Source organism: Lissotriton helveticus, chromosome 5_1 (genome assembly GCF_964261635.1).
Source record: "Lissotriton helveticus chromosome 5_1, aLisHel1.1, whole genome shotgun sequence".
In the NCBI taxonomy this organism is placed as follows: Eukaryota; Metazoa; Chordata; class Amphibia; order Caudata; family Salamandridae; genus Lissotriton; species Lissotriton helveticus.
In genome coordinates, this window is record NC_136065.1 from 1236469597 (window position 1) to 1236495934 (window position 26338).

Sequence of the window (26338 nt, forward strand, 5' to 3'; positions counted from 1 at the left end):
CGAGGGAGCGTCCAGGGACAAGGGGGTCTCCTGGACGCTCCCCACCTCTTTATTCCCGAGGGGCCAGGCGGCCCCTCCTATAGCCCGCCCCCCCTGACCCGGACCCACTACCTAGGATCCGGGTCAGGGAGGCCGCCGGCCAATCGGCGGTGGGCCGCGCCCCCCAGGGCACGCCCCCACCGCCGAATGGCAACACAGGTGAAAGGGGGGGCGACGGTCGCCGCGCCGCCATGCGTGCGGGGGGGCCGAGGGCCCCCCCTTTTCATATGGCGTGATAATGAACAAAGTGCTGAAGATTTCATTACCAAATTTAATAAAAATGACATGAATTTACAATTCACATTTGAAATAAGTACAAATTGTATATGCTTTCTAGATGTGGAGGAATATGTACAGACAATGAGGTACATACACGCTTACACCGCAAGCCCACAGCGGGAAACACAATCCTGCACTCAAGTAGCTTTCATCCTAAACATACAGTGCAGAGTATTCCGTACGGGAAATGCTGCACATTCGTAAGATATGCAGCAATGACAATGACCTATGTATAGCCCAACAGGAATGTAAATCAAGATTTCTGGCAAGAGGCTATTCACAAAAAGTCATAGATTAGCGACTCACTATTAGAAAGGGGCGTTCCAAGGGCGTCCCTTCCTAATAGCGACTCCTTAACCTATGAATGACTATTTTGCGCCTGCAATTGCAGTTGCAAAACAGTTGTAGTTTACCACCCTTCACAGAAGGCCACTCGCAAATAGGATGGGGTTCCAAAGGGACCCCTTCCCTTTTGTGAATGGCTCTCCCAAATTTTTTGAAGGGCAGGCAGTAGTCCCCATGCATCCCGTTTTCCTATAAGGAAACCCGGCTGCATTAAAAAAAACAAATTCGGCTTTATTTAAAAGCAGTCCTAGACATGGTGGTCTGCTGACCCCAGCAGGCCACCATTCCTGGGAGTGCCAGCCATTCCCAATGGGGTATCAAATTGCGCTTGCCTCAGTAATACGCACGAGGCATGCAATTAGCGACCCTATCGGGAATCGAAAACGGTGTCTTAGACACTGTTGTGCATCCCTCTTTGCGAGTCGCAAATTGTGAGTCACAAATTGCGAGTCGCAAATGCGACGCAATTTGCGACTCACAAATTGGTGGGTCAAACATCTGGCCCTATATGTTTTGGGAGAGTCTCGTACAGCAGAAATACTGAAAGTTTTTGGCCATGTTACCACTATGCATACACGCTCCACTGTGATTGATTGGTATGATTACCTCGAACTAATACCATGAAAAGTGCTAAATGTTAAATACAGTAAGTACACCGACCTTTGAAGTTTGAATATTGTTTTTTCTGCCACTAGACACGTTTACAAGCAAAAAACAAAACAAGCATTGTAAATACAATAGGTCTTGCATTTGTAGGAGTTGGAGCTATTAGCATTATAAATGCCAATGTTTTCTGCCCATGCAAAAGATATGCCCTCCCCAACTTAACAAAATAAAGAACTCTGTTATGTTTTGTTTTGTAGTACACCTGCAATGGTGCTGTACCGCTGAGAGTGAAAATGGCAGTTCCAACTCCACATTAAAACAAGGAGTGTTGTGAGGGTGTAGTACCACGATCTGTCACTAGGTTTCCCCTTGGGACCTCTTTCGGTCACATATGGTACTGCACCCTACAATATGCCTAGGCAAAGCATATGGTGCAGCGGTGAGAGCTACCAACAGGTCAGCTGGGGATCCTTGTTCAAGTATGTTGTCAGGCTCAACATCCTGTGATAATGTGCATATTCTTTAATTGCCCCGCGCCTATGGCTAGGTGTGCTATATAAATAAAAGTGTGTGTAAAGTAACAAAAAAAATAAGAAAAGCAGCAGTGTACTCAGAGAGGTGGTGGTGGTCTAAAAGCAGTCTTGTGGGAGGGGTGAGGAGAAGGCATGGGGAAATAAAGTGACAGCAAGCAAATGATATGAAGTTTCATTGCACGAGTAAACAGAACAGTTAAGAGCAAAGAGGCAGGCCAATTAAAAACAGAATCATCTCTTAGTTTAAATAACCTGAACAGTAAGAACACATGTAAGAGGGGCAGTCCTCATGAGAAGATACAAAATTCCAAAAGGAGGGACTACTAAATGTATTCACCAATGAAAAGCCAGCATTTCTAAAGGACAGCAACAGGAACCAATGAAAAAGATGGGCGTTCTTTCAAGCCCATATCCTAGATACAGCGGGGCATATTTATGAGTTCTGGCGCATCTCTGCAAATCAGCAGGGATGCGCCAGAACTGATGCGTCACGCAATTCCCTCCTTGCGGCACCACAGATGCGCAGCATTTACAATGCGGCGTACCATGGTGCAAGGAAGGGCAGATGCGTGACGCATCTTGTGGTGTACGGGCGGCGCCTTGCTGGAGTAGCATCGCAAGTGCGACGCAACTCCTGCAATGTACAGAGGCCACCCATACATAACGTGGTGCGTCACTCCTTACGCCTGCTTCAAGCAGGCGTGAGGATTTGACGCAGCAGCGTCGTAAAACTGACTCAGTAAAATCTTGTAGATTTCACTGCGTCAGTTTTACGGGGCTTTCCTACGAGGGAACGCCCACCCTGCGACAGAGCGCCCACATGAAACCTGACGCAGGTTTCATGTGGCGCAGGGCTTTACAACGTGACGCATCTGCCTAGATGCGTCACATTGTAAATAGGTCGCAGGCATGCGCCACGTTTCCGCGCCGTTCCGTCACGCAACGGCGGCGTAAACATGGCGAAAGTCCGACATAAATCTGCCCCAGCATGTCTCGAAGAGACCGTGCACGCGCTGCCTAGGTGAGACCTAAAAAATGTAAGTAATTTTGGATGAAGACAATATTAATGTACAAGTTGATAACAGTGGATATTAGCACATAATCAGCAAGTGATCGATTGTGGCTTTGAATACTCCATTAAGTCCAGCAACTTAAATTCATGTCTAAAATACCTACATGTCTGTTTAGATAAGTAGAGGCTAGCGTTGAGCCATCGAAGAAGCACAAAGAATTATTGGAAGCCCTTCAATAGAGAAATTGAATAACACCCTCATTTCAAAAGTAAACCACAGTTATAGACAAGTTAGCCGTTGGCTTTCTTATAATAATTAGATTTATATACTGAGCAACAGTGCATCCCACGTGTTTTGTGAAAATATCAGCTATTCCTATGCATACTGCTATACATTAAATGAACTTCCCCTTGAATCATTCTGTTTTAACGTTACTTCTGAAGTCATATGTTCTCTACCTGTGGAATGAATATGGGAGGTAGCATAATCTTTATACATAAAGGCGTCCGTCTTCCCACATGTTTAACGTAAAGAGCCCTGAATGCCTATGTGCGAAGAACAAACACCTGAAATTCTTTGAGGCATTATCCCAAAACAATAATCCTAATTACCGAAACTAGATTAAAATATCCAGTTCTCGGGAAGTGGCTAGTGCTTGCTCCTTTAAACAAGCCTTGGCAAAGTTAATGGATGTAACTTTTTTTTTAAAAGCATTGTCTTTGTAACATCACTGACGGTCAACTAGGTTACTGCACAGGATATGTCCCAGCTAAGGTTCTACACCTGCTCTGTAACCCAGATCGTATGCTATTATATATTGTATGTTCACCCCTATCAGAAAAATATGGGGAATGAGGTTTGGCAGCTGCTGCTGCAGCAGAAGCCTCATGCGATTTCTCTTGTGAGGAGTTAATGCACAAAAAAACCCAGGTCTGGGTATTTCATACCTGGATAAGTAATTGTGGAAAAACAGACCCACTTGGAATCAAGCAGAGTAGAATTTGAGGTTATTCTGCTCCAGCTGACTCCTAATGAACGGTACAAAAGGGGGTGGTAATGGACGGAGCATCTGAGCCAATCAAACACTCACACCCAGTCAAAAGATCTGGGTTTAATCCATCACCGTTCTTTAGCCCAATCTGCCACCCCAGTTCAGACATGGCTATATGCAAATCAGTCTGACCCTGTGTTCATGGGAACAGTCCAGCCCGAACTGCCCAGCCATGCCTTCCCTGGACCGGAAACAAGCTTCCGAGGACCGGACTCTGGCTATACAGCCGTCTTCAGCCCCGCTTGCTTGAATCCAGTGGCAAAGTGAGCAAGGGACTCACGTCTGAGCATACCCTGCCACACTTATGGCAGCCAAAAGCAGTACAAAAGTGGGTGGTAATGGACGGAGCATCTGAACCAATCAAACACTCACACCCAGTCAAAATATCTGGGTTTAATCCATCATCGTTCTTTAGCCCACTCTGCCACCCCAGTTCAGACATGGCTATATGCAAAGCAGTCTGACCCTGTGCCTCATGAGGCCTCATGAGGCACAGGGGCCTGTTCCCTTGAGGCCTGTTCCCATGAGGCACAGGGTCAGACTGATTCGCATATAGCCATGTCTGAACAGGGGTGGCAGAGTGGGCTAAAGAACGGTGATGGATTAAACCCAGATCTTTTGACTGGGTGTGAGTGTTTGATTGGTTCAGATGCTCCGTCCATTACCACCCCCTTTTGTACCGCCTTTGGCCGCCATAAGTGTGGCAGGGTATGCTCAGACGTGAGTCCCTTGCTCACTTTGCCACTGGATTCAAGCAAGCCTGGCTGAAGACGGCTGTAATGCCAGAAACCGGTCCTCGGAAGCTTGTTTCCGGTCCAGGGAAGGCATGGCTTGGCAGTTCGGGCTGGACTGTTCCCATGAGGCACAGGGTCAGACTGATTTGCATATAGCCATGTCTGAACTCGGGTGGCAGAGTGGGCCAAAGAACGGTGATGGATTAAACTCAGATCTTTTGACTGGGTGTGAGTGTTTGATTGGTTCAGATGCTCCGTCCATTACCACCCCCTTTTGTACCGCTTTTGGCCGCCATAAGTGTGCCAGGGTATGCTCAGACGTGAGTCCCTTGCTCACTTTGCCACTGGATTCAAGCAAGCCGGGCTGAAGACGGCTGTAATGCCAGAAACCGGTCCTCGGAAGCTTGTTTCCGGTCCAGGGAAGGAATGACTTGGCAGTTCGGGCTGGACTGTTCCCATGAGGCACAGGGTCAGACTGATTTGCATATAGCCATGTCTGAACTGGGGTGGCAGAGTGGGCTAAAGAACGGTGATGGATTAAACCCAGATCTTTTGACTGGGTGTGAGTGTTTGATTGGTTCTATATGCTCCGTCCATTACCACCCCCTTTTGTACCGCTTTTGGCCGCCATAAGTGTGGCAGGGTATGCTCAGACGTGAGTTCCTTGCTCACTTTGCCCCTGGATTCAAGCAAGCCGTCTGAACACGGCTGTAATGCCAGAAACCGTTCCTCAGAAGCTTGTTTCCGGTTCAGGGAAGGCATGGCTTGGCAGTTCGGGCTGGACTGTTCCCATGAGGCACAGGGTCAGACTGATTTGCATATAACCATGTCTGAACTGGGGTGGCAGAGTGGGCTAAAGAACGGTGATGGATTAAACCCAGATCTTTTGACTGGGTGTGAGTGCTTGATTGGTTCAGATGCTCCGTCCATTACCACCCCCTTTTGTACCGCTTTTGGCCGCCATAAGTGTGGCAGGGTATGCTCAGACATGAGTCCCTTGCTCACTTTGCCACTGGATTCAAGCAAGCCGGGCTGAAGAAAGCTGAAATGCCAGAAACCATTCCTCGGAAGCTTGTTTCCGGTCAGGGAAGGCATGGCTTGGCAGTTCGGGCTGGACTGTTCCCATGAGGCACAGGGTCAGACTGATTTGCATATAGCCATGTCTGAACTCGGGTGTCAGAGTGGGCCAAAGAACGGTGATGGATTAAACTCAGATCTTTTGACTGGGTGTGAGTGTTTGATTGGTTCAGGTGCTCCGTCCATTACCACCCCCTTTTGTACCGCTTTTGGCCACCATAAGTGTGGCAGGGTATGCTCAGACGCGAGTCCCTTGCTCATTTTGCCACAGGATTCAAGCAAGCCGGGCTGAAGACGGCTGTAATGCCAGAAACCGGTCCTCGGAAGCTTGTTTCCGGTCCAGGGAAGGCATGGCTTGGCAGTTCGGGCTGGACTGTTCCCATGAGGCACAGGGTCAGACTGATTTGCATATAGCCATGTCTGAACTGGGGTGGCAGAGTGGGCTAAAGAACGGTGATGGATTAAACCCAGATCTTTTGACTGGGTGTGAGTGTTTGATTGGTTCAGATGCTCTGTCCATTACCACCCCATTTTGTACCGCTTTTGGCCGCCATAGGTGTGGCAGGGTATGCTCAGACGTGAGTCCCTTGCTCACTTTGCCACTGGATTCCAGCAAGCCGGGCTGAAGATGGCTGTAATGCCAGAAACCGGTCCTCGGAAGCTTGTTTCTGGTCCAGGGAAGGCATGGTTTGGCAGTTGGGGCTGAACTGTTCCCATGAGGCACAGGGTCAGACTGATTTGCATAATATGCATATAACCATGCCTGAACTGGGGTGGCAGAGTGGGCTAAAGAACGGTGATGGATTAAACCCAGATCTTTTGACTGGGTGTGAGTGTTTGATGGGTTCAGATGCTCCGTCCATTACCACCCCCTTTTGTACCGCTTTTGGCCGCCATAAGTGTGGCAGGGTATGCTCAGACGTGAGTCCCTTGCTCACTTTGCCACTGGATTCAAGCAAGCCGGGCTGAAGACGGCTGTATTGCCGGAAACTGGTCCTCGGAAGTTTGTTTCCGGTCCAGGAAAGGCATGGCTTGGTTGTTCAGGCTGGACTGTTCCCATGAGGCACAGGGTCAGACTGATTTGCATATAGCCATGTCTGAACTGGGGTGGCAGAGTGGGCTAAAGAACGGTGATGGATTAAACCCAGATCTTGTGACTGGGTGTGAGTGTTTGATTGGTTCAGATGCTCCGTCCATTACCACCCCCTTTTGTACCGCTTTTGGCCGCCATAATTGTGGCAGGGTATGCTCAGACGTGAGTCCCTTGCTCACTTTGCCACTGGATTCAAGCAAGCCGGGCTGAAGATGGCTGTAATGCCAGAAACCGTTCCTCGGAAGCTTGTTTCCGGTCCAGGGAAGGCATGGCTTGGCAGTTCGGGCTGGACTGTTCCCATAAGGCACAGGGTCAGACTGATTTGCATATAGCCATGTCTGAACTGGGGTGGCAGAGTAGGCTAAAGAACGGTGATGGATTAAACCCAGATCTTTTGACTGGGTGTGAGTGTTTGATTGGTTTGGATGCTCCGTCCATTACCACCCCCTTTTGTATGACTCCTAATGAACGTCATAGAAAATAACTTTTGACAAAGTCAATAGGTTTGTCTTATTAATGAAAATGCAAGCCAGACCTATTGGCACTGCCATTATAAAATACACTAATGTTGTGGCTAAAGATGATCATTATGTCAACCAGATGCTGGCAAGGAGGTCCTGTAAGTCAGGGGCTGTGCTCATAAATGCCTGCCTCTTTATAGTATCAGGCACGTGACCAGGGTTGCTTGTTTAATTCAAAAGCAAGAGTAGTTTTTTGGAAACCCCAAAAAAGATACAAATATTCACAGCAGTTCAAGATTCCATTACATGCACTACAGTAACAACATTATCAGTGGAGGCATGTTTCCCAAACACTGACAACAGTCACAAGGCAGCCTGCAACAATGCAATGTCTGCCACTCACAGAGCATACACAAGAGAGGCATTATGATAGTGCCACAAACAAAATATGGGTGTCACAGGTAGAATCAATGTAGGCTTTTCTCACATAGATCAGGTACAACACGGCCAGTTGTGCAGGTATTCAAGAAGCAGATCAGGCACATTATGGGCAGTAGTTAAGCAGGCGTTATTCATACAAACCATGCAAAGAATTAGGCCTGAGTGTGAAATTCATTTGTGGAGTTTTTGCCACTCTGCATGAAACCCAAAGAGTTCTGAAATTTGGTGTGGAGTTTTTCCTCTCCTGCGGCACACCAACATGGAGTTTTTGGAGTTCTTCCCACTCCGCATAGAGCGCGGAGTTCTGAAAACCTCCACATAGTGGTGCTGAGTTTTTCTTCTCCCACTGCTGACTGCTTGCCAACATTATGTTGGCAAGCATGAGCAAGGAAAATCTTGCTCCAGACCACATCCCGCTGAGATTTCTCAACATGGACCTTCACAGCTGGTCGCTACCGCTCGCGTTGAGAAACCTTCCGCTCGTATTGAGGAATTTGCAGCTTGTGTAGAACATCTACTCGAATGGCAAAAAGAAGTAGCGCCTTCTTGTGCTGCATGTGGCGCCATTCGTGCTGATTTTACAGGACTGGACAAAAACCCATTGCTAATAATTAGCACGAGCAGCGCAAAGTATTGCAGCAGAGTTTTTTGGTCACTTTGTGTAGTTCCGCAAGTAGAGCTCTGAATCTCCACCCAGACCTACATAGAATGAGTTACAGTACCTAAATTGCCCATTAAATTAATAGATACAGCACAGGCAGCAACATTTGAACCTTCTGTCATACAGAATAGGTACAACAGCTGCTGCAGGTGGGCAAGCCTACCGTAACACAAAAAAATGCACTCCACAGGCAAGTGGTACACTACAGTGAAGACCGCAACATGAAAATCCTGCCTCATAAAAGACATCCAGCATGGGAAGGTGTGGTGCAACCCTACCTCATACAGGCACAGCGTGCGTTAGAGTGGGTCAGACCTCACATAGCTACCAAGTAGCCCTGTGTCAAGTGTTGACACTTACTGCCACCTCTGGCTTTTAAACAACAGTACTTGGCATGTAGAGATGTTTGACATGATACTTTAATTGTTAAATGAGAAAATTCAAGTCCCAAAATGCAACTTGTTAGTTAAAACGTGAGGTCTGACTCAAGGCATTACCACTTTGCTCTATTGCTTCCCTCACACAAGACCGATAAAGTGTGAGAAACAGTTCTTGAAGAAAAGCAGACGACCTCCATTGCTCACAACAGGCACAACACCAGTTGCGCAAGCCTCCACTGCAACTAGAGTGTAGCAGCAGATATGTGCTCATACCTTACACAGTACAGATACAGAAGAGGAGGAGTTCTTCAAGTCACTGGAGAAGGGTTATTAAAAATATAACTACACCGTCTGCACAGGTCCGTGAGGTGAGTGTGAACAGGGGCAGCAAGAACTGAGCACCGCTAGCGAGTTCCATGGAACCTGTCTGTCAAGCAGTATGAGGAACCTCACTTCCCAGTACTCTCCTGGAGCAGAAGCGGAGATACTGACTCATGGAATAGGAAGGGACCGTCATTGTTGCTAAGGGGCATCTCTGCAAATCAGCAGAGATGCGCCAGGAAAGATACGACACGCAAGTTTATCCTTGCGCCACCCATACAATGCGGCGCAACATGACGCAGGAATAAACAGATGCGTGTCGCATCTTAGGCGTAAAGTTGGCGCAGTGCTGAAGTTGTGTTGCGAGCAGCACTCAACTCCAGCACTGTTCCAACTTGCCCTATTTCTAACGTGGTGCGTCAAGCCTTACGCCTGCTTCAAGCAGGCGCAGGGTTTTGACGCATCAGCGTTGGGAAAGTAACTCAGTGAAATCTTGTAGATTTCACTGAGTCACTTTTCACGGGCGTTCCTACGATGGAACGCCCCCCCCCTGGACACGCCCACATGAAACCGAATGCAGGTTTCATGTGGCGCAGGGCCTCACACCGTGACGCATCTCCATAGATGCGTCAGGTTGTAAATGCCTCGCAGGGATGCACCACGTTTACGCCGCCTTGCGTGACGCAACAGCGGCATAAACGTGGCACAAGAGGCTTGTAAATATGCCCCTAAATATATTGTGAGTTCTGATGAGCGCAAAGTAAGTGAATTTATTTATTTAATATTACTTATCCTGTTGTCTCTCAACTTCCACCACCCCCACCCCGCCCCTTCCCCGGTCACCGCCCTTACCTGTGTGAGCCGCTACTGTGTGGGGGGCAGGTTGAGAGACATGCCTAAAATGAAACAAGAGAACAAAAGATTCAGTCCTTATTTTATTTGTTTATATGGTGTAGGCAACTGAATGTAAAACATAATGCACACACACCATATGGGAAAAGTAAATGCAAACAAATTTGAAACCTGGCTGGTACACTGGGGAATAGACACATGCATTTATAGAGCAGGATGTGACAGACCATGACAGCCAAACATAGTGAATATGTATGTTATTATTTGAAAAATTGACTCGGCCCAGCATAAAATAGGCTGCCACAAACTGTGCACTCAGGTGGTCTTTAGATTTATTGATTAACCAATTGCACACATTTACATTCCTTAAATCCAGCATTCTGGACAGAAGTGTTTCTTCTTTAGCTCTCTGTCGACCCTATCTCTTCATAGTAGAGGAGGCCCCTCCGCCCTATTCAGCTGGAGACAACTCATTGTCATCATAAACCATTCAGGAAGGATCATTGTTATTAATATTTTTTTTAACTAGGAGTATAGGAACTGTTTTAGTAAAGTTACAAAACCTCTGGGAACTCTGTTCCCAACAGAGATTGCTCACTTTGATCTCTACTAGTGCAAAACTATTACAAACATTCAATGACATTACGCCTAGTTCTATTACCAAATTACCAAGGGACTCACACTTGTTTTAGGAGTGTTCCTAATGCGCATGGTTTACTGAATGTGTGCCTGGCTCCCTTTCTTCCCATTCTGCACTCTCCAAGACAAGATCACCTCTCAATCAGAAGCTGTTTAAAAAAAAACACAATAGTTCTCATTGGGGTCATTCATAGAAGCATTTCAGTAGTCAATTAAATCACTGAATGCATTCAGTGCCAACATTCATATTACAACAAACTTGATTAGGTGAAACCTTTTATAGCACAATTATTCACCAAGTGGCATCGTCCAATAATCATCGAAGTCTGTACATAAAGTTTGTCCCGGTGAAAAAAAACACAACCAATAAGTAATACAAACAGAAAGTGACAATGATGTGAATCCTTTTGTGTTTTTACAACAAACAACTGTATGTGAATCTTAACATTCCAATAAATTGGTTGTTGGAAAGTGGATTATTAGTGGTGATAAGTAGAGACTTACCACTAGTAATAACGCCACAATCACAATAAAAAGTCCAGTCAAATTCACAATAAGTTATTCCCTTGATCAACCTTTGGTAGCTGGCAATGAGCAGTCGAGATTTACTTAGGAGACAGTTGTGTAAAGAATTTAAAAACACCAATACATTAAATAAGTAAGACACAACCCACCATAAAAATCCAACACCAATTTCTAAAAACAGAAACTATTTTTTATGATTAAAAGGAGACTAAAGCAACACAATCTAAGGTAGAGAACCAGAGATATGAATTTGTAAAGATTAAAAATAAAAAAAATGCTTAGAAGCAAATAGCGCTCAAAGGGTTAAAAAAGGTCGCACTGGACCAGGACAAAGTCCAGAGTTCTGGCCACCTACGATTACTTCCAGAAGTTTATCTTGATGCAGGAAAGTTGTCCACAGCACCAGCCAAGGGTCAAGATGATCTGGTTTGCCTCTTGGGGTCTGGGACTACCACTTCTGGGACTTATTCTAGAAGGTCTCCCTGAGGGTTGAAATTGTCCACAACACCAATCCAGGGATCTAGAATCTCTGAGATGGTCTTTTGGGATATTGAGACTACAATTCCTGCATTGCACCTGGCCAAATCCTTAAAAGACCACTGCCGCAGTACAGGCTGGGGACCTCTTCATCTTGATGGAGATGGTGCAGGTGAACTCTGTTGATCTGTTGCTGTTAGGGAGTTCACTCCTTAATCCTTGCGAAGCCAGGCACCGTTCTTAGGGCTGTAGTTCCAGATTGGGCAGCAGGTGCAGTCCTTCAGAGTATAATCCTTAGGGTGCAGATCCAGGTTCCAGCAGGGCAGTCCTTCTTCTCCTTGGGTTTCTCTTGTAGCTCTTTTGTATCTGTTGCTTTCAGGGAGTCCCAACGTAATCCTTTTTAACCAAGGCAAAGTCAATTGGGCTGTAGTTTCAAAGTGTGCAGCAGGTGCAGTCATTCAGTCATTCAGAGTGCAAACCTTTGAGTGCAAGCCAGGATTCCAGAAAGAATCTGAGTTTCCATGCAGCGCTCCCATATTTTATTCAGTGTTCCTGGGTGTCAAGCAAGGGGGGGCTGACCAATAGGAGACAGGGTACCACCCTCCCGTATGACCTCTTCCTCCAAAGTGTGGCATATTCTTCACTGAAAAAGCACTATTCTTCCCAAATCCTCCTCCTGGAGGGTTAAATCTGGCCAAGCCAACCCATTGGTGTGGCTAAGATTCTCTAACACTCCCCTTCCAGCCCCTTCAATACTCTAATTACAGCGGCTCCTGTCTGGCAAGGGGGTGTAGGTAAGTCTGTGCTCCCCTAAACTGTCAAGACCAGTTTGGCTACTCCACCCCCATTCTGCCAGTTTACAGTTCTCCTCTTATAGGCAATGCTTGGTCTCTAGTCAGGCCACTTCACACCTCAATAAGAGAGTCTGGCTCAGCCTGGCAAAGGCTGGCCAATCAGGAGAGGGCTACTGGAAGGCTGGATTTTGTCTTATAGAAAATCTCCTCTGTCATAGCTATAATACATCTAACAATGGCAATTTGTTGGATGTATCCTATCATTTTGATACTTTGAAGTATATTTTCAGCTGCTTTCTTTCAATAGTTCAATTTGGCTTATAGAACGTAAAAACGTTCTATTACTTCTTTTCTGTCATAGTTATAATAAATCTAACAATGGCAATTGCTGGATGTATCCTATCATTTTGATACTTTGAAGTCTATTCAGCTGCTTTTTTTCAGTAGTTATACTTTAATAAAGTATCCCCATGTTAGCCTATGGAGCCAAACATATTTTATAATGTCCCTGCTTATAGTTACAAGGCACCTTCCACCTGGGGCACCTGGGGAGAGTTCAATATCAAAAAATCCCCGTACCGTGGATCATAGCTAGCATACGTCACATAAGCGTAAGTCTCCACAAATCTGGATACTTCTACTATCTGATTCCAGAACCTCCCCCTTATTATTTGCGGTGAGATATGTGTTCTCTTATAACTGCTAATCCTCTACAAACCATTGTTTGATACTAAAACCAGGAGAATCCAGGTTAAAATTCAACTTGACAAGTCCAATGATGTCTGCCCCAATCAGGCAGTACAACCACCCACACTCAAACAATTAGTCAATAGGAAAATTTGTGGTGGAAAGGAAGGCACCTCACGGGGGAACAACCCTCGGGGAACTTGGCTGATGTTTTCCAATTCAATGCCCCTTTCTCATCATCGGTTGCCAGTCCTATTTCAAGAAAGAAAATGAAGCAAAAAAGTGCGTGCAAAGAAAAGTGCTCAGCGAGAAGCTAATCCAATAGCTCCCTGATGTGACCAACATAAAAAGTGATATAAAATCAACAGCCACACTCACTATATAACTTTATTATTCGTGCTAGTGTGAACTGGTGAATTAAAAAGGCTGGTAGCTTAATATCGCATACCAATACCTGACACCGACATGTTTCACTGCCCAGTTACTTTATGGCAGATTCATGAGGGTATTACCACTCGGTCACCGCACCCCTGTCGGACATCTTTTAAGGACACTGTTGAGTTGAAGAAAACCAATAAAACTTTTTTTAAAAACCCAAAACTTTAGCCGAACCACTCAAACTTCCTTCTTTATGAAGTATTAACATCAAAGCGGAAAATATTACCCTCAATCAGCCATGTCCTCTCATACCGGCTGATCAGGCAAAAATCCACCCGTTAGTCGATTGTAGCATCAATCTAAAAATACAAGTATGTAGTTAGAACTAGCAAAAAATTCTCTGCACTGCTGTATGGCATATGCAACTATATCTATACGTGGCCATTATTTCTACTAAGTCTTGGGCACCAGCCACCCTTGTCCAAGTAATTTCTCTTTCACTTATAACTAAGGGCATATGATCCCAAATAGCCACGAGATGCCGGTCGTCCTAACGTCTGTACAGAAGGCATATACATCTCTCTCCGGTCGAGTGACCCCACTCGGTAGTACTGCCATATATTACCTTCGTACAACGGGACTTCTTAATAGAAACCACAATCATTGCTTATACCACCAAACCTCCTCCTCACCGTACATCTATGGAGCCAGGACCTTTTCTCATCCCAGGAACACCGCGTCTTCACTCTCCGCGTTTTTAAAGACGTGTTTGAATCTGCTACAATCGGAAGATTGCGGTCACGTGATTCACGGCGCATGCTCACACTGATGTCATCGTGTGTGGGAATAGCAAGCGCCATCTTGGAATGGGGTTTCAAGATCGTACTTACTGAGCAAGGATACGATCGCTGGTCTCAAACAACATGGTATATATATTTTCCAACTATTATTAATTCAGCCCATACATCACTTCTCCACTATATATGAGGATAATCAAGAAAGAAAGATATCAGGGCATTTTTTGAACCTCACTATCTTTTCACATCACAAGGAGCTCTTTTGTTATCTACAGTATAAGGCAATATAAGAGCATTTTTAGATCGTTATTACTGAGCAAGGATACGATCGCTGTTCTAAATCAACAAGGTCTATACATGTTCCAACTGTTATTGATTCGGCAACTATATCACTTCTCCACTGTATATAAAGATAAGCAAAAATGAAAGATTTCAGGGCAGTTTTTGGAACCTAACTATCTTTTGACATCACGAGGAGGAGCTCTTTTGTTGTCTGTAATACAAAGCACTGTCATAACTTTATTGACCAGGTGTTTAAATGACAAAGAGTTTTGTCCTTTCAAGAGAGTAAAGGAACGTTATTACTAAACAAGGATGTATTTGCTGTTCTCAATCACCAGGGTCTATACATGTTCCAACTTCAAAACATTGGACTAACTACAAGGAAAATTAAGGTGCGCATACAAGAACACCTTAGCACTATTAAGTCAGGTAAACTCACCACTAAACTTGTTCCGCATTGCCATCAGGAGAAACATGCCTTTACATGGACCGTGCTAGAAACAGTAAAGGGCAATCCTAAGAACATGGAGACAGTACTATTAAATAAGGAAGCGAGATGGATTTACAGAGAACGAACTGATATACAGGGCCTGAACGAGATCATTGAGTGGAATAGAGTTAAATGAATGTTTATTGGAATTCTGTCCACATATGCTCTCATTCATTTATTGTATAGCCTGCAATTTTGGTGCTCCTTCTGTTCAATAGTGATATAGGGGTGATGGTTATGAATGAACCTTGTGTTCCTATTCTGAATATTGGTGGGGTCCGTGCCCATGATGCTTCTGGAGGACCAAATCCCCTACCATCTAAAAACCGGTTAAACAAAGTCTTTTGATAAAAGCTTTGTATTTCAGACAACTAAAGAGGTTCTTGCAATATGAATAGGCAACAATTCCCCTGAATTTCTTCCTTTATTTTATATCCTGATGTGTAGTGAAGCAGTAATAGCAGTTGGAACATGTATAGACCCTGGTGATTGAGAACAGCAAATACATCCTTGTTTAGTAATAACGTTCCTTTACTCTCTTGAAAGGACCAAACTCTTTGTCATTTAAACACCTGGTCAATAAAGTTATGACAGTGCTTTGTATTACAGACAACAAAAGAGCTCCTCCTCGTGATGTCAAAATATAGTTAGGTTTCAAAAACTGCACTGAAATCTTTCATTTTTGCTTATCTTTATATACAGTGGAGAAGTGATATAGTTGCTGAATCAATAACAGTTGGAACATGTATAGACCTTGTTGATTTAGAACAGCGATCGTATCCTTGCTCAGTATTAACGATCTAAAAATGCTCTTATATTGCCTTATACTGTAGATAACAAAATAGCTCCTTGTGATGTGAAAAGATAGTGAGGTTAAAAATGCCCTGATATCTTGCTTTCTTGATTATCCTCATATATAGTTGAGAAGTGATGTATGGGCTGAATTAATAATAGTTGGAACATATATATACCATGTTGTTTGAGACCAGCGATCGTATCCTTGCTCAGTAAGTACGATCTTTAAACCCCATTCCAAGATGGCGCTTGCTATTCCCACACACAATGACATCAGTGTGAGCATGCGCCGTGAATCACGTGACCACAATCTTCCGATTGTAGCAAATTCAAACACGTCTTTAAATAACGCCAAGAGTGAAGACGCGGTGTTCCTGGAATGAGAAAAGGTCCTGGCTCCATAGATGTACGGTGAGGAGGAGGTTTGGTGGTATAAGCAATGATTGTGGTTTCTATTAGGAAGTCCCGTTGTACGAAGGTAATATATGGCAGTACTACCGAGTGGAGTCACTCGACCGGAGAGAGATGTATATGCCTTCTGTACAGACGTCAGGACGACCGGCATCTCATGGCTATTTGGGATCATATGCCCTTAGTTATAAGTAAAAGAGAAATGACTTGGATAAGGGTGGCTGGTGCCCAGGACTTAGTAGAAATAGTGGCCACGTATAGATATAGTTGCATATGCCATACAGCAGTGCAGAGCATTTTTTGCTAGTTCTAACTACATACTTGTATTTTTAGATTGATGCTACAATCGACTAACGGGTGGATTTTTGCCTGATCAGCCGGTATGAGAGGACATGGCTGATTGAGGGTAATATTTTCCGCTTTGATGTTAATACTTCATAAAAGAAGGAAGTTTGAGTGGTTCGGCTAAAGTTTTGGGTTTTTTAAAAAAGTTTTATTGGTTTTCTTCAACTCGACAGTGTCCTTAAAAGATGTCCGACAGTGGTGCGGTGACCGAGTGGTAATACCCTGATGAATCTGCCATAAAGTAACTGGGCAGTGAAACATGTCGGTGTCAGGTATTGGTATGCGATATTAAGCTACCAGCCTTTTTAATTCACCAGTTCACACTAGCACGAATAATAAAGTTATATAGTGAGTGTGGCTGTTGATTTTATATCACTTTTTATGTTGGTCACATCAGGGAGCTATCGGATTAGCTTCTCGCTGAGCACTTTTCTTTGCACGCACTTTTTTGCTTCATTTTCTTTCTTGGAATAGGACTGGAAACCGATGATGAGAAAGGGGTATTGAATTGGTAACATCATCAAAGTTCCCCGGGGGTTGTTCGCCCGTGAGGTGCCTTCCTTTCCACCACACATTTTTCTCTTGACTATTTATTTGAGTGTGGGTGGTTGTACTGCCTGATTGGGGCGACATCATTGGACTTGTCGAGTTGAATTTTAACCTGCATTCTCCTGGTTTTAGATTCAAACAATGGTTTGTAGAGGATTAGCAGTTATAAGAGAACACATATCTCACCGCAAATAATAAGGGGGAGGTTCTGGAATCAGATAGTAGAAGTATCCAGATTTGTGGAGACTTACGCTTATGTGACGTATGCTAGCTATGATCCACGGTACGGGGATTTTTTGATATTGAATTTACTTGAGTGGAGGGCCATCCCCTTGTGGTACCATTTCTTTTCCCTCTTGGCTCCTTTTTGTTATTACATGCACCTGGGGAGAGACCTTTGGAGTGACTTATATGTAAACATAAGGTAGTTTGAGACTTTGAAAATACCTTTAATTTCAAAGTTGTATTTGCATATACTGTTATCATAAAAGCAGCTTACATCCCCTACCATACACTAGGGACTTACAGGTAGGCCTGGGTGGAGTTTGCGGATTTCCAAGTGACAACAAATCTCTGTGGAGTTCTGGAAGTGGCCTAGCGCAGCATGAACTGCTGTTTGCGCTGATCTTCCTGCCGCTCGAGTGCAAATTGTACCCAAGCAGCAGTTCGCGCTCGCCAACTTACCACTGGGTAGGGCGAGCGGGTGGAAAACTTTGCTGCACTATGCGAAGCTGAGTTTTCTTCACTCCATGAGCTCTGTGGAATGCGGAGTTCAGAAAACTCCACATACTCTGCGAACAGAGCGGAGTACACCACCCAGGCCTTTTTACAGGTAGGTTGTCAGAACAAATTGTAATTATACCTAATTACTATATACTTTTAATCAGAGAACCAGCTCTGGGTCTGGTAAGCAGAGCCCAGGATGCTGTCAGAGTCAGAAAACCAGCATCTAGTATTACTAAATGGGGGCAAAAAGTGGGGCGAAGCCACAATCAGGTCCTGCCTCTCGCACAGGTAAAGTGTGTTTGTTGTTCTGATGTCGATGACCTTTTAATCCTTGACAGGCTATAGGGGTCTCATCAGGACACTATCGAAATAGAGACATCTGCAATGAATGATCAAGAAACGATCAAGGGGTTAGAATCTGCGTTGTGTGATTGTATTATGTTGCATGAAATAGAATTGGGTTGTATAGATGGCCAGGAGGAGCCGCTATCATCACTACAAGTCTTTGCATGCTAATTGGAGGACAAGCCGGATAAGGAAAAGAAGGGGACAACCCAAACCCTCTTAACTTATGGCCCAAGCTTTAGAGTTTGCATTAATAAATATATTTGAAATGCTTTATCTATTATAATTTTGCCTTCCTGTGAGCTGGTCATGCACATTTTTGTATATAAAACCACCACCATTTATGTTCAAAAGACTGTGCTGAATTATTCTTAACGGAGGTTGAGAGCATATAAGCTCATCTTCTTAGACTCTGAACACCTGATATCAATCAATCAATCAACCAGGATTTATAGAGTGTGGCTAATCACCGAGAGATTATCCACGTGCAGGGTTCTTGCTGAGCTCAGTTGAAAAGCCATGTCTTGAGCTCCTTTCTGAATTCCTGCAAGGAGGATGCTGTTTCAAGGGGGAGGAGGAGGTTGTTCCAGGACTTTGTGGTGAGGTAGGAGAAGGATCATCCTCCACTGTAGCTTTGGCATATGTGGGGATAGTGTGTGAGGGCAAGGGAGGCAGAGTGCAGTGTCTGGAGGGTTGATGGAAGTTCAGGCAGTTGTTGATGTATGCTGGTCCTAGGTCATGGAGGGCCTTGTAGGCACATGTCAGCGTCTTGAAGGGGCATCTTTTCTGGATGGGGAACCAGTGAAGGTTCCTGATGTGGGGGTTGATGTGGGTCTGTTTTTGGAGGTCGAGAATGAGTTTAGCAGCTGCGTTCTGAATGGTCTAGAGTCTGGGTGGTGATTCCTGCGTAGAGAGCGTTGCCGTAGTCCAGCCAACTGGTAACATAGGCTGAAGTGATGGTTTTCTTGGTGTTGACGAGGACCCATCTGCAGATCTTTTGCAGCATGAGGAGGGTGTGGAAGCACAAGCGGAGAAGACAGGATAGGGCAGGAATCCCTGGGGGCTCAATAGTGGATGGATGTCAAGGTGGCCGTGCTGTCCTGGATGGTGTACTGTTCCCATGGTGTGTGGAGGTTGAAGGATTGGAGTTCAAAGTTACTGTGGTTGGTGGATATCTTGTTATGGAAATGGTCTGCAGAGTTCCTGGGAAGGGATGTTTTTGTTCTTGGTGGCTGATGGGCATGCAAACTCTCTGACGATGCTGAAGAGTTTTTGCTGTGGTTGGTGCTTGATTTGATGCTGTTTGCCAGGGCTCTTCTTTTTGTGTCTTTTAGGCATTTGTGGCATTTGTTGAGGGCTGATTTTTAGGTGGCTCAATCTGTGAAATTTCTGCCTGTGCGCCATCTTCTTACTAGCCTTTTGCAGTTGCACTTCATTGTCCTGAGTTCTGGTGTGTACCAAATGGCTTGTTTGATGGATCTGCTTCTCCTGGTTGGTTTGATGGAGGCAATTCTATTGGTGCAGTTGGTTATCCAGGTTGAAAAATTCTAATGGCCTGTTCAAGGTTGATTGTGGAGTCGGGCAGGCTATTGTTGAGAGTGTCAATTCATTGGGTCTCAGTTACTTTGCTCCAGTTGTCGTGGGAGAAACTGGGGAGCTTGGTGGCAGTGCATGGGGGTCCTGTGATGGTGAAGTGGACAATAGCATGCTCTGTCCAGGGAGTTTGGCGACATGACTATACTTGACTCTGTTGCTGGGTGTTAAGATCAGGCCGAAGTTGCATCCTGTGCTATGTGTGGGGTAGGTTACTAGTTGAGTGAGGACGATGTTGCTCATGCTTTCTAGGAAGTTAGTGGAGTTTGCATTTTGGGGCCATTGAAGTGGAAGTTGAGGGCCCCAAGGAAGAATTCAAGGATGGCTTTGCAGAACCGGGGTGTGATCCTGGGAGTCTACAGTTGAGGGTGCCTCTGATGGTAGTTTTGTCATCAGTTTGGAGTTGGAAATCAAGGTGCTTCATAAGCAGTGTGGTGTCGTCTTAAGTGGCAGTGCAGTGAATGGTTTCTTTGTGGATGATGGCGATGCCTCCTTCGTGTTTGTTGCGGCTATCCGGGTGAATCATCTTGTAACCGTTGGGCATTGCAGTGGCGACATTGGGGGTGGAGGAGGGGTTAAGCCAGGTCTCTGTGATGAAGATAACGTCGGGATGATGGTGGTATTGGTGTGCCAGATTTCGGTGGCATGTTTGGAGAGTGATTGAGCATTAAGCAGAAGGCAGTGGAGTGATTCAGGGGTAGTCATGGTCGGTGCAGTGGGAGTGGTGCTGGTTTCCATGAGGGCGGGAGTTCGTGAGTTGCATGTGAAATGGCAGCGGCAGCAGTAAAAAGGTCCTACCATAGATCAAGGAGATGCAGCAAAGCAGTTGATGGGGTTCAGGGCTCAGAGCTCTGTGTCAAAATATCTGTTGGTGGCCAAAGGGCCAGGGTTCCTGGCACTGGGCATATTCCAGGTGGGGATGGGCACAGATGGGCTTGCCTTTGGCGCATCTTCGGCACGTCCACTGCGCAGTCGAGCTACAACCTCCATTAAGTAGGTCTCTGGATGTGGGGGGGGTCACTGGGAGGCCATGGGGGGGCTGCGGCTAGCAAGATGGAGGAACAAATGGTGGGAATCAAGCAGGTGGAACAAACAAAGAAATCAAACAATCAGGCAATGTAACCACAGAAAGAGCAAAACGAAAACAAAATATCACAACTGGAATGCAAAATGGGCTAAACAAATGACTTCACACCAGAGACAAATCGAAGGTAAAGCAAACACAGGCGGCAAGGGAGCAGGACACTTATTTGAGGAGTGTGAAAACACTGTGAATTTGTTTTTAAGGTGTTAGGTCGGTTGCATCAATTCAAAGAGCTTTGTCATTTGTGTGTTGAAGAGACCGTGCACGATTGTTCCAAGCTTGTTCCATCATATCCTAACACTCGAGGCTGCAAAATGCACAGGCCTGCATTATTTTCTCATAACAATGCTTCCAATGGGTTGTGTCTAGATATGGGACATGCATTAGCAGGTAAATGACAACAATGACAGATAAATATAAGGTGAATTCTGTATATTAACTACACACCCTCTTAAAGATCTCTGTTTACTATTCCCCTGAACTGAGTACAGTCTTTCATCTGTTTCAGTGATTCTGATCTTTGTTTTCTATGGCTTAGACATGTGGCAGGCCCTTGGTTGTCTTTGTGGGCACTTGTTCCTGAATCAGTACTTATCATCTTTCTCATTCTTGACCTAACAGAGAGACTTTAATGGTTTGAACTTGAGACAGGAATCCTAAATAGCGTGTGCCCATACCTCTCTGAACAGGCCTATTGGTCAAAACACAGTAACACAAAAACAACAAATGAGAACACCACGGGGGTAGACAGCTTGCATTACGTGTTTTAAAGACTGTTTTACTCTCTTGTTAACCTATTTATGTTTTTCTCATTTGCTTCTTAAGGTCCATTATTACGTCTTGTGAACGGAGGGCAGCGATGTATTGGCCGTGTTGAGGTTTACTATGGAGGCACCTGGGGGACAGTTTGTGATGATCGCTGGGACCTAGCAGATGCGACTGTTGTGTGCAGACAGCTTGGTTGCGGACCAGCCATTGCATCACCAGGAAGAGCATACTTTGGTAGTGGCAATGGACGTATTCTTCTCGATAATGTGAACTGCAGAGGGCAAGAAGCGCACATCTGGGACTGTGCCAATAATGGGTGGAACATTCAGGACTGTGAACCTACTGATGATGCTGGAGTTGTCTGTTCAGGTGTGGTATGATTTGTTTATTTGATGATGTATACCGTTGTATCTATATGTATGTATGTACCCCCCAATCCCACGCTGAACGACTGGAAGGAATTCCACGCCTCCCCCTAGCCAGAACGTATATGCGTGGTAAAGACTGTCGTTGAAGGCATACGCGTGGAAAAGACGTTTGCGAGGTAAGTGCCTCGTAGTAAACGTCACGCGTAGAAAAGCCTTCGTTGAAAATGATGTTTCCCCGGATAGAAATTTAAAGAGTGCAAATAATAATATGGCAAGAGACGGTAGAGTAAGTAGCTGGTGGTTTTTTAAGCGGACTGAGAATGAAATACTCTGGAGGGGGCTTGGTTGGAACTAACAGAGGTAGGGGGACATAACATGAGGACATTATATGGAACACTGTGGGGAAAAAGTGAACACACAATTATTTTTAACTCAACAAAACAGTTAATTATCACTGAATATTCCGTTTAAATAGCAAAATTTATATATATTACACAAGGGTTATACTTCTGAAATCCTCCCAAAACAAAATCATGATTCGAAATCTTTGACCACAGAAATAAAGAAAGGTTAAAAAATGACACTGAAAGAAATTCTTGTATGTTGCATATTAAGCACCTGTCTAATGAGGGAGGAACATGTAAAGTCAGTCAGTTCATTGTTACTTCGTCTCGATTTTTGAAAAACTATGAGGGTTATCCAGGCTCCTCTGACGTTCAATCCACCTGAAGGTATTCCTAATGTTTCAAACGAGTCATTGACCAATCACCTTTTATTACTCCAAAAGCTAATCTATACTAAAAACATTCTCCTTCATGGGTCTCCTTTATCTGGGACTGTCCCAGCAGTGAAAGTAATGTTCAGAATTGTGATCACAGCGATTATGCTGGAGTTGTCTGTTCAGGTATAGTATGATTACTCTTGGCTTCAACAGATGTGTGACAGTACAATAAATGACAGATACACACTTGGAAAGACTCATGGTTACCGGGGTGAATGGGTGTATGATTGTATGGATGCATTGATTGTTTCATCAGTGGATGGATGAATGGGCTGAATGATTGAGCAATGGGTGTATAAAGGAAGGATTTATAGATGGACGGATGGAAGGGGACGGACAGATAGATGAGAAACAGATAGGAAGAGTGATGGAGGGATTGGATGATGGAGAAAAGCATAACTGCGTGGGTGGACCTTATTATTGATAAACAGAAGGAGAAGCAGTATGTTTTTATTGATATTCAAAATGCATTGCGTGTTTAGGAGTAAGGAATGAGAACGGTTTTTAGTCAGCAAATATATTGTTTTTTACATCATTAAAAAATGTCTCACCTTGTATGTTTTGATACATGACTTTAGAACAACATCTGGTAAATATGTCTGCATATTATACGTTTCTAAACATGCATTTCCATTTTTTATTTTTTTTTATATTTAAAAGGTGCCTTTTCAGTAGTGAAGTCAACAGCACCATCACGACCAACATCAACAATAACACTATCAGGTAATTACAACTCACAGCTGCAACGTGCAGCAGTTTGTTACAGTGCAGCATGCCGACGATGTTTCTTCTGAGGCTGCTACTGATACCTGATGATGTATAGCACCACCATTTGAGACAACACAGAGATTACAGAACATCCCAGAGAAAGCTATGAAGGTGTGCCTGAGATAGAATGGAATTAGAACATTTTGACTACATAGTGGCCTTGTTGAAGGTACATTTTGAGGCTTAGATACTGTAGTGGTAGTGGCCACACTCAACAAGCATTAGCAAAGCTCATAATTCTTGCTTTTGTGAACTATTGGCTTAGTCAATGGCTTTAAGCCACGCTATATGGCATCCACGATGCTTTGCAGTGAGCCTAGAGCTAGAAGAAAAAAACAATACACTTTGGTGTGGCCACCCACTTCATTTTGTAAGCGCACACACCATTCATGTGTGTGAGTTGGATCAGTAACTAAGAAAAAAGAAAATGCACAAAAGGGTTTGGTTAAGCAGGCATGGGGAGGAAGCCAAGGCAGCACAGGTGAGGATGGAGGTAACGACGAAGCAACACCGATGGGGTTGGGGGCCAAGCAACACAGGATGGGACGCGAAAGCAGCAGAAGGAAGGGATGGAGGAGAAGCAAAGGTAACAGGGGGGAGGTCAGGAGTGAAGGCAACACTGGGGTTGGTTTAAAGCAACATGGAGGGATTCAGGTGGATGAAATAAATAGGGAGAATCACGAGGGTGTGCATAAGAGGGAGAGAGGTGGGTAGAATCAGTCTGGAAACCGAGAACCACACGGAGGGGGAGAGATGTGCACAAGATAGATGGCTTGAAAACACATGCACAGTAATGGAGGGGCAGATTTATGTTAACTGGCGCATCCCCAGGGATGCGCCAGTTAACATGCGCCACCCATGGTGCGCCGCATTTATGATGCGGCGCACCATGGTGCAAGGCAGTGAGGATGCGTGACGCATCTCTCGGCGTAGGGCGGCGCATTGCAGGAGTCATGTTGCAAGTGCGACATGACTCCTGCAATGCACAGGAGCCACCTATTCAATGCATGTTGCGTCACCCTTACGCCTGCTTCAAGCAGGCGTAAGGTATTGACGTAGAAAGTGGCTGAGTGAAATCTCATAGATTTCACTCAGCCACTTTTAGGAGGCGTTCCTGCGCAGGAACGCCCCCCCCCTGCGCAGGAACGCCTCCTTATGGCGCAGGGGTTTCCAACGTGACACATCTCCTAGATGCGTCACGTTGTAAATAGGGCGCATTGTTTGCGCCGCCGTTGCGTCACATTACGTGACGCAATTGCGGCGCAAGGGCATCATAAATATGCCCCGGAGTTCTTTACACAAGAGAAAACGTAGAGCTTGAAAAGCAAGCATCGGAAGCAGAGAACCAAGCCAGTTAAACAGATTTGAAAGATGCAAGGCTCCATGGGAGGGACACACACAAGACAACGGGCACACTAATAAGACATAGGGAATTGAGAGTGACAAGAAAAGGCTACCAATGGTAAGCAATGGGCTGGTTCCAGCCCCTCTATGTTCTTGGCAAGACACAATATGCATAAGAACAGATAGTCTGTTTCAGCCTTTGGCACTGAGGTGGGAATAAGTACGTTCTCATCATTGGATCTGATTTATCTCACTTGGTAAAAAATATGTAGTCTCATTTTCAGATATTCGAAAGCCATTGGAAAGAGAGATTTGTGCTCCATCGTCAGGACTTTAACTTTAAGTCTAGCCTCAAAAGGAAACCCATGTAGCTTTATAAGTTGAAGTTAAATAAGTATTCTTTCCAGAATATTTAAAACTGCATAACAAATAGCTCATTTATCATCATAACATCTTTATTTGGTCAAACAAAGCGACCACAAAAGTACAGCATACATTAAAAAACAACTATAAATATTACACAAGTCACAGTAAAATATAAGCATCATAAAATACAAAATAAAAACAGAATGAATGCACAACATTAGCAAAAAAAACAGGATCTTCTGTCAGGCCTCGAGCACCTCGATGCCAGGGCTGGTGATAAAAAAACTCGATACAGTGAATAAAACATGTTCATTGGGAAGCAGTTAAAGGCACATATGAGCAGGACAAGCTTGATTAACAATCAAGAAAATTGTAGTGTTCTTGAAGGAATCAATTCAATCTTGTAAGTAGATAATCCAGTTTATTATCATAAGTAGTTATAGGAGTAAAAGGTACAAGCATTTCAGTGTAGCTGACAGCTCTCCCAACTGAATCATAACATTCTACATAACTGCAGTACATAGTGATTACATATACAGTATTCTATAATTCTACATTCTACATTGCATGTGTATGTTCTACAATCCTTAAAGTAATAAGCACTCACTACAGACCTCAACAGTGGTAAAATGAACCCCTTTCTGGATCAACTGCATTAGTTACGGAACAAGACAACCATGGCATTCTGCCTGTGCACTAATCGTTGGCTGGTCCTTTGTCACCCCACTGGCCCGTGACAGCACCTTGGGAGTTCAGATTAGCTCCTCTCATTAGAACCTTCAATTCTTGGAGGTTCGATGTGAGACGCCAAGGGGAACTGACAGAGACGTGTGAAGGCCTTGGCAGCGGTGAGGTGTTAAATATACTTAGGCTGTCTGGTTTTAGGTTTAAACCTATAATAACTGATAAAACCCCACCGAAAGGAAAATAGCCATCACTGGTATAAACATATAAACACTGAAAATACACCTTCTCGACCACAAACTAAGTGCCATTCATAGAAAGGAAAAGATGAGTGAAAGAGTTATTTATATTTCTTCTTGAGGGGGCCAATACAATGCAACTTTGTTATACAAGGCAGCAGCAAGAAAAAATGGAATAACACTAAGCTACTTACGTTTTGTTGTGAAGGGATGTTAC